This window comes from Drosophila subobscura, chromosome O, assembly GCF_008121235.1.
Source record: "Drosophila subobscura isolate 14011-0131.10 chromosome O, UCBerk_Dsub_1.0, whole genome shotgun sequence".
NCBI classification, from domain to species: domain Eukaryota; kingdom Metazoa; phylum Arthropoda; class Insecta; order Diptera; family Drosophilidae; genus Drosophila; species Drosophila subobscura.
The window spans coordinates 20,232,355-20,241,708 of NC_048533.1; the positions used below are offsets into that span (position 1 = coordinate 20,232,355).

General features: G+C 46.8%; 1 long non-coding RNA gene across 1 annotated transcript in view; it reads right to left on the reverse strand.

Annotated features, from left to right (window-relative positions):
* Positions 1-9,076, reverse strand: part of LOC117897323 — a 71,926-nt gene extending 62,850 nt beyond the window's left edge. Inside the window, exon 1 of the long non-coding RNA XR_004649085.1 lies at positions 8,426-9,076. This is a non-coding gene — a long non-coding RNA (uncharacterized LOC117897323). The remainder of the gene's footprint in view (positions 1-8,425) is intronic.
* Positions 9,077-9,354: the final 278 nt, after the last annotated feature.

Sequence of the window (9,354 nt, forward strand, 5' to 3'; positions counted from 1 at the left end):
TTATTATTTCACGCTTATCATTTTATTTCAATTCATTTCGGCCCAGCGACCACAGCCCAGCTCCAACCCAACCCAACCCAACCCAACCCATTGCCTCGGAAAGTGCGCTTTCGTGTTTGCAGAAAGCATAAATACAATAAATTCATAGTTGTTTCCAGGGGACTGGGACTCACGCACCACGAGTTACTTGTGGGCGTATTCCCACAGAGGCCTCCACGTCCACACATGTCCATTGATATATGAAGGAGCGGAAAGATGCTCGAGATGCATTCATATTCCATGGGGTCCAGTTGTGGGTCTCTTCCATGCGCCCCATTACCCGTCGCTCATTCGATTATCCCAACATCGATGCTTCATTCACACACAGTCCCCGCCAGTGTCCCAGTCCCAGCTCGAGCCCGTTTTTATGCTCACATGTAGAGGTCGTGTGTCCCTTTGCACCACCCCCTGCCCAGGCTACAGCTACTGCTCCACCCGTTCGCCATTTTCCCGCCCACTGTAGTACCGTCGAGTGGTTGCTGCTTGTTTGTCTATTCGTTTTCCCCGCCACAGCCGAGCTACATCCCATCGAGGGCCTCATCATTTATTTTTTCTTGCCAGTCTCATGTGATGCTTTTTGCAAAACTTTTTAGTTTCCTTGTTTGATGGACAAACAGGCAGACAGAAAGAGCTCGCCCGACCTCGATTCGAATTCCCCAATGGAATATGCTTGTGTGCATAAATTCTACTCAAGTACAAGTACACATATATGTATTTCCTCTCCGGCTACCGTCTGCCAAAAGAAACTGCTTTCATTTTCATAATGAGCAGCCAGAGCCATGGGACTGGGCCCGTGGCAGAGCGCCTGCCATCTCTTTGGAGTGCTTCGTGGCCCTCAGAGTAATTGGCAGCGCAACTTGTAAATGACAAACATGTCCATGCCAAAGTGGAGGCTAACTAGCGAGTCTGTCTGGCTGTCTGTTCGTATAGAAATCCCATAAAAGGTCTACTCCCGAGGAGGAACTTTTTCTCATTAATATTTTCCATTTTCCGACGACTGGAGCCGTGCGGAGCAAATGGAAAACTAAAACGATTCCCCCCACACTCTCCGTGTTGATTTGTTGTAAGTATTTACTCGTGTTCCGATTTATTTATGTATGCTCGATGGTATCGTAACGAGGGTCACGACGCAGCAGTCGCTTACGAAGAAGCTCCAGGGCAAACTCCAAAGGAATAACTTTAAATGCCCCAACGAGACGGAGGTGTCACTTGAAATGCTCTGGATACATCGAAGAAACTTCATCGATAGAAACTTATTCCATGTCTTGCGTTTCGATGTTCAAAAATGTTTCTGTGCCCATCAGCATTTCGTTTCCACAGATCCAGACATATTTATGCAAAATAAAAACTTCTGTGTGGAGAAACCCTTTCAGCAGCAATCTTGGCATGAGTGAAAACTATTTCAAATGCTGCTGCATTTTCCCGTTTCAAGGAAAATATGGTTTTTATTAGTTCTCAGCCTCAGTCCAAGATCGCACGACCTGCAGTTCCGCAGTCTTCGCGTCTTCACCCGCTGCGGAAATGGAACGTCGGCGGTGATCTCCGACTGTGCCAGAAAGGGTTCGGCAGCGGGATTGTCTGTCTGCTGTGACCTGCGTCCGCTACGCTCTGAATGCAATTACCAGAAAAAACACAGAGAGTTTGGTCAAAAAATGAAGCGTCTCAAATGTTCCCGGAAAAGTGAAAGCGACGCAGCCCCTGTTTATGGCAGCCATATAAATTGCAATTTTCTATATGTACTCATTTTTTCGAACGGGTTGCCACTGCCACATGCCGACAGGCAGCACAAATATTTGCCCTCGTAAAGCAATCTGCTTCAGCTGCTCTGCTATGACAATGGATTGCGCTGCTCTGCGAGACATGGGAGATGCACTTCGTACGCCCATCGGCTAATAGTTCCCCAGTTGACCATATTCGAGTACGATGTCCAATCGACCAGAGAGCTAGTGCGGAGATGGAGAGTCGTTAAAGTTATGGAAACCAAATGCAAAATGCCACTCTCGAAGGCGACGGCGCATGGCCGCCATTCCCATGGATCAACGAACCCAAAAACAACAGATGCAGATGCCGTGGACGTCGAACAATTATTAGTTATGATTACTTAATTCCAATTGAAATGGAGCCTCCGTTTCGGGCCCTGCTCGGGGTTGCCTCGGTTGCTCGCGGAACGAGTTTCTGCCACACCAAACATGGAGGATGGACGGAAGGAAGGAGGAGCACTGGCTGGAGGGGGACTTGGCTTGCCGCTGGGCATAAATTGTAATTTACGGTAAGCGGCTCGGCTTTGGCGAATAAATTCCCTATCGATGGCAGGATGAAACGAGTTTTGGTTAATAATTTTAAATATTTTATTCGCGTTATTGCTGCAAAAAACGAGTGACTTTCTTTCGCGAGGCAAACTAAATTGTTGAGCACTTAAAACTTATCGAAATTAAATGATTCTGCTCACAATTCTAATGTCCTCTTGTCATTACATAAATGGAATCTCCCTTGCGAAGCATTTTCAACTGAATCGCTACTGGAAGTCGGAGTCAGATCGCACTCTTCCATCGCAAGAAGACCATAAAATGGAACCCAGATCGGCGCAATTGAAGCTTCGAGATATGTTTGGGGATCAGTTGGAATACAGCAATTTGTGGCAGCTCAGGTAAGGTTTAAATTTAGCTTTTATCATGCATCGCGTGTGGCCTGTGCCCCGTCCCCTACTGCTGCTGCTGCACGTCCACATTCCAACCACCGCCTGCCGCCCTGTTCCCTAGTTGGTCCGACATTGGCACTGCGCATGTGCCATTTTTCGCATTGCGACGGCCCCGGGAAAGGTCCCGCTTTTCCGCTGATGGAAACTCTCGTACATGACGCCACTTTAAAAGTTCTCAGTGGATGCCGCGCCATATGGCGATAGATACGGCAACAGCACATCGCACATGTGGCAGCTGTGTGGCTGTATGGGTGTGTTCCAGAGGTTGTGTGAGTGCGTGGCGGCTGCTATGGCTGCTGGCGAGGGAATGAATGCAACGCGGTGGCCATATCGAGGCGACCCAGTCGGCTCATCATCATCGGCTTATGGCAGCCATGATGCCCGCGAGGGTGAGGGGCAGTGTTGCTGCAGTGCAGCGCTTGGCATTCTCCCGTTGCTGCCTCACTTGGTTTTATGCTAGATAAGCAGCCGCTCAGACAAATTGAACCCTGAGCTGGGGCCACCCATCTTCATCTCCAGCTCCTTTCTGCATTCTGGCATCCTGGCGTCCACATCAGTCATAATTTCCCCATGGTTTAACTTTCGCTCTCCAACTAAGTCCCGTCTAGAGTACTTTGCATTTCAAAGCAAAACTGAAGCAGTGGCTTTGCGTTGGCCCCAACGTGGAGATAGTGGAACATGTTTTTAAATTAAATAATTCAATATAATTCCTTATCGTCTGAGTGGTTCCAATTTGTGTGCTCTTTCAACTCATTCCACCTGCCACCAATTTGTCGCACTATAACTAAGCCATTTAACTGATGGCGGGAATCTGATCTGAACATACTTACTTCCCGCTTCAGCGCAATCAGAAACTGAAGCCACTTTATTTATTACTCATTTCAGAGCATACAAACTTCGACTCTTCGTGACAAACGAAACTGTGCAGAGCATAGTCCGGAGTGTCTGCGCATTTTTAAATGCTGAAAGTAATATTGGGATTGATTTGTTTGCTGGGCAAAGCATCCTTTTCGAAGCGATTTACCTCTGCCGGATCAGCGTTAGCTGCTACATTAACCCCATGGTCAATAAATGAAACCGATGAGCCCGGAGAAAAGCTAGGAGGAACACGTTTTCTCAAGCTTGGATGTGACTTTCCATTCCAGCTTCAGCTTCTGCTGCTGCTGCCCTTTCTTTTGGCTCGTCGGCGCGTGCTTTGCTTACGGCACATTTGAAAAGTGCCCGAGGGAAATGGAGCCTTGGAGACCCACCCAGAGGGGCCGCACTAAATACGGAACACGAACTATGTGGGCGTTCCGGCCGGTTGAGTACGGGCCGGGGAGCAGCAGCCAAAGAAATGTTTGCAGTTCTTCTCTGGGTGGCGTACCCAAGTGGATCCATCCGGAGGAACGTGATTTTCAATGGTATTCCTTTGTTGTCGCCGTTGTCGAACAGAAAATTATGATGCGAAACGAAAATGCGAAAGAGACGAGTGCCAGTACGAGGCGAGAATGAGTGAGAAGGTGTGGCTGCACTCAAAGAAAAAGTATGTTGTTGATTTTGAAAAATGAAAACAAATAAATGTTTAATTGAAGCGGGAAAATATTAGCTGACATTTTAATATAGGAACTAAATGCCATCAAATTTATTTTTCCTTTTTTTAGATTTTTTTGCTAGTGTAGTGGAAGGGAAATGAAACGAAAATTGGCAAGAAAAACAATATAAGAAAAACACAATGGGCGACCGTGCTGATGATGATGATGATACGTAGCTGTAGTTGTAGTTGTTGTTGTAGTTGTTGTTGTTGCTGTTGTTATTATAGTTGTTGTTGTTTCTGGTGCTGTGGGCAATGTGGAGGAATGGAATGAAATGGAAAACTAGACGGAATCAAAGAATATAAAATGGGAAAACAACAAAAATGAGCTGCAGGCAGAGTGCCAAAAACAGAAACGAGAGCTAGAGTAGAAATGCTTTTAGACATTTCCCAGATACAGATACAGATACACAAGCACGCACACACGCACATGTATACACACACACACACACAGAGAGACAGCGGAATATATTCCAAGTTTCGTTGCTTTGCTCTGCTTCGATTTTGTTTTTCCCTCTGCGCTTAAATATTTTATTTTGACAAAATAGAAGAAGAGACCAGAGCCAAGAGTCCGGAATGCAACGGAAAATAGCGGAAAATGGGGAAAATGGGGAGCCAGCTGCAGAAGCTTTTAAGTAAATTAAATAATTTTCCGTTTCATTCTCTCTTTTTAGCTGGAAATGACAACGGAGCCCCGTTGCTGGCAATCCATCAGAAACATTTTGACATTCCCGAGGATGCCTTGTTTATTGCTCAACGGCCTGCTTAATTTTCCCCTGCCAACCAGATACCAGCTCCGAGGAACTATGGCCACAGCGGAAATCCTTAATGGGAATCCGCACCGTGTGGATATGGGTGCCATTATCGGCGTTGCATGTGCCCCGTGTGCACCGGATAATGTCAATCAGCGGACATTCTTCATTTTAGTTTTTGTTTACTCACCTCACCACCGAACGCTGCTCCGCTCTGCTCTGTTCTCCATGCTGGGCTCCCGTTGGGGTTGGAATTTCTGGCACATTTTATTTACCCAAAGAGCGGGCCCACACACTCCCGACGAAGACTGACTTTCAAATAAACATTGCCTCCAGCAGCTTGGAGCTAGCTGCTCTCGTCGGTGCTGGCCTCTGAGCCCAATCGATTGGCCAAGCCGCGTTCGACCAGGCTTGATCAATCATTGCCAATGCCTGCTGATGGCTGATAAGAGAAGCGGCGATTCGACCTGGAGAGGTGGCAATTGCAATTGCAATTGGATCTGGTGTGCGGCAAATGCATTTTGCCTACGATTCGGTTAATTGCGATAAGGAACGCAATCAGAGCAGTCCGTCCCCACATTTTGTAACCTTTCCCCCAAGCCTAATCATTTGTACGACTATTGAGCCGATTTATTTCATTGTCTGCTCTCTGTTTCGCATTTGTTTTGTTTAATTCAGTTGTTCGCTCAATTGAGATACTCGTACGTACGCATATCCATCTGAATGACGATGGAGCCCACTCGATGTCTCCATTTTTGTGGCATGGATGGCACGGCCATTACAGAAACAATTGACATTGTGATTTACGGCAATAAAAATTATCCACCTGCCCAGCGAGAGTGGGGAGAGCATACATACATATACGGAGCTGTGGACACACCTGAGCTCCAGCTACTGCGCGGGGCAACGAAGTAGAGACCGCAGACGACGCTTTGTCATAAAAAATAAAATGAAACTGTCGTCACTTTTATTACTCCCACACAGGGCTGGGGGCAGGGACAGAGCCTGCTTCTGAATCTGGTTGTGCGTGCTGTGAGGGAAGTCGTATATTAGGCAGCTCCTTAAAAAGTCACTTGAACGGAAAACGCAATCCCAGCTCCAATATACCCGTCAGCCCATTCAGTAGCAGGAGCAAGGCCAAAAAAGAGAGAAACAAACCGTTAAGCTGCTTGTATTTCGTTGACTTTTTTAATGAGCTGTCAGAATTATCATAAAGCAATTAAACGAATTTCACACTCATAACCGTAGGCGAGTATTCAATCTGCACGCACTGCCCCCGCCCTGCCCCCGCCCGCTACCAGGCACTGGGGAAGCCTCTGCCACTGACACTAATTGGTTGCTTTATGGCCCAGTTAAATCGTAAAACTCAAATTTTATGCCTTGTCACTGGAACGATTATGACGTCCGCTCCGAGAATGGCCCCGCCACCCTCCCATTCGCGAGCTGCCAATACGGGCTTAAGGAATCTCAGCAAGTGGCTTCATCTTCTCTCCTTAACCATTATCTGATTTATGTCTCTTCTGCCGGGCATATTTTCCACCCGTTTGCAGATTGATTTCAGGCAGAACTCTTTCCGCTGCTGCCATCTCCACAAGCAAATACTAATCAGCCTTTTAAAATAAACATTTAAAATGTCAACGATTCATAATCCTTTAAAGTGTAACAAACGTTGAAATAAGTGAATGAATTTGCTTAACACAAATTAATTTTGTAAGCCTGCAACTGGCTGTGAAGGTCATGAATAAATTTGACCTCTCCTCTCCGCTCCGCACTCGAAGTATTCGAAGGTGCCAAGAGTAAACAAAGCGAAAACTAATGTTTGCGTTCGACTGCGCTTCGATAACAAACAAAACAAAGCGATCAATTTAAACATTTCCACACACACTTTCGCATGTGTGGCTACCATACACAAACGGATTCCCACTCGCAGTGAAAAGATAAAGGACGCAGGGGCATCTCAACTGATATATGGGTGAAGTCGTGAGGCTGTAACAAATAATTGTTCGGCTCTTGCTGGGCGTGGTGCTACCTTCTTGTACATCCTTATGAATGTGCGGTGTGGATTTCGATTACTTTTCGATTCATTGCTGAGCCCTTAGCGGATACGCGAACCAGTCCAACTATCCAATTGGACTATAATACTCCCAACTAAAAGAGTATGTATGTAAGTACATATGTACATACACACACTGTGCATTTTCCTGATCAGCATCATCTGTACCTCCCTCCATCAGAGAGTTTCGCCTCTCTCTCTGGGAAGCTGGTGGCTGCTCGACATTGTTGTTGTGCAAACGGTGGCGCGATAGCACCAATCATTGTTATCAGCAGCGGCAGAAGTAGAAGCAAGTGCTACGCCACCCACATTGCATCTGCATCGGCAGCCGACTTTGTTGCCAAGTGAGCGAAAACTTATTATATCTTTCACTGATGCAATGCTCCACTCCACTCCTTTCCGCTCTACTCCAATCCACATCTGCCACCCCTCCGTGGTGCCCGAGGAGCAAAACTGCGAAGCCAAGAAGTTGGGAATGCAAACCAAAAAAGGGGAAAAGATGCTTTGGCTGAGGAAAATCGTAAAAAAGGAAATTGCATTTCCCCAAAGCCCGAAACTTGCGCAGGACTTTTGAGATTCCATTAAATTCTAACAAGATTTCAAGCTGCGCCATGGGATGTCCATGTTGGCTGTGGGGTGTGAGGTGTGGTGGACTCGAGGAACTGCATCGGCGTCCAATAAGCAAATGGCATCAGTCAGAGAGGGAGCAGCAAAGAGCAGAAAGCGAAGAGTGAATGGGGTGGGGGGCGCAGGGCAGAGCGAGAGAGCGAAGGCAAACAAAAACAATGAAGCGCCAAAACAACACTCTGACAACAAAGAGCACGAGAACAGGTGCAGGAGAGCACTCCTAAGAGAGTCGACGGCAAAGAGAGTCTCCGAAGAGCACACCTTAAGAGAGTCGCCTAAGAGCAGCCACCAACACATGCAAACAGCTAAGAGAGTGCGCACGCACACACTGACAAATGTAAAAGAGAAACGGAATTTGTTTGCATGTATTGGTGAGCAAGAGCGCCCAGCCAGAAACGTTTTTGTTTGGAATATTCTTGTTCTTTGAACGGCAATGGGAATTCATGGGAAAATATTTTAAACGAACTGCACATTGGATCTTGTGATTCGTACATTTGTATCCAAAATGTATTTTAAATAAGTAAGAATACAAATTGTAGTTCGTATTGGATTCAATTTGTGACAAACATTTTCCGTCTTCCAACTAGACATGTTAGCCGGGACAGACACGCTGTGGTTCATGAATTGGCTAAGTGGTACAAAAGGGAAGCCGTACTTTTCCACCCTCATTTACTCGTACTTACCCCTGAAAGTCCTTGTTGGGATTCGAGTCCAGGTCCGGGCCCAGTGCCCGTCCTATTCCCGGGCCCCGACGCAGGCGCAGTTGGCCGTCACAGCCGCCGCAATAGGAGCACTTGCCCGCACAACGATTGTCTTTCTCCCTTTTCCCTGTCCCTGTCACGTTTCGGATTTCTATTCCGATCCCGGCCCGGCCCGGGTTTGGCGCTTGGCTCCGACATTTTTTCAGTCACGTCACAGAACTTCACAACAGCCGCCGCCGCAGGTGAGTGCTAGCGGCAGCGTTTCGGGCAGCATGGCAGCTATGGCTGTGGCTACAGCGAGAACGAGACCGGCAGCAAGAGCAAGAGCGAGAGGAGCGACGTTGTTTTCTCTCTCATCCATGATGGCTGCCGCTGCTGTCGATAGGCAGCCATGCCAGCGACAGCGACTGCGACGCCAGCGTCGGCGTATCGGAATCACCACATTCCAACGACATTCATTCCGAATTTGTTGCTCTCTGCAGCGACTGCTCTCTCTCTCTCTCTCTGTCGCTCTCTCGCATCCGCGCTTCTTCTTTATTATCTTCTTCTTACGGCGTGCCATGATGGCGCATTTTTGCTACCCGCTTCGTGTGGGCTGGCATTTGCTTAGCCCCGACGGCATTTTGTCTGGGGTTTGAGCTGCAATACAATGGAAATAATAACTTTTGTTAAACATTATAGAAACAATAATATGAATACGTTTGCATAGATACTCTTGAATAAACTCTTTCTATCATTGATATCTAAAATATTTGATGTACATTCAACACGCAATCAATAAAGAAAATTATGAACGTCCAGTAAGTGTTATTTCTAGCAATTATCCATGTATCATAAAAAAAACACAACACTTTCTTTGCATTTCCAAATGCTCCAATATATGATAGATATTCTCTTTTTGGTTTATTCTG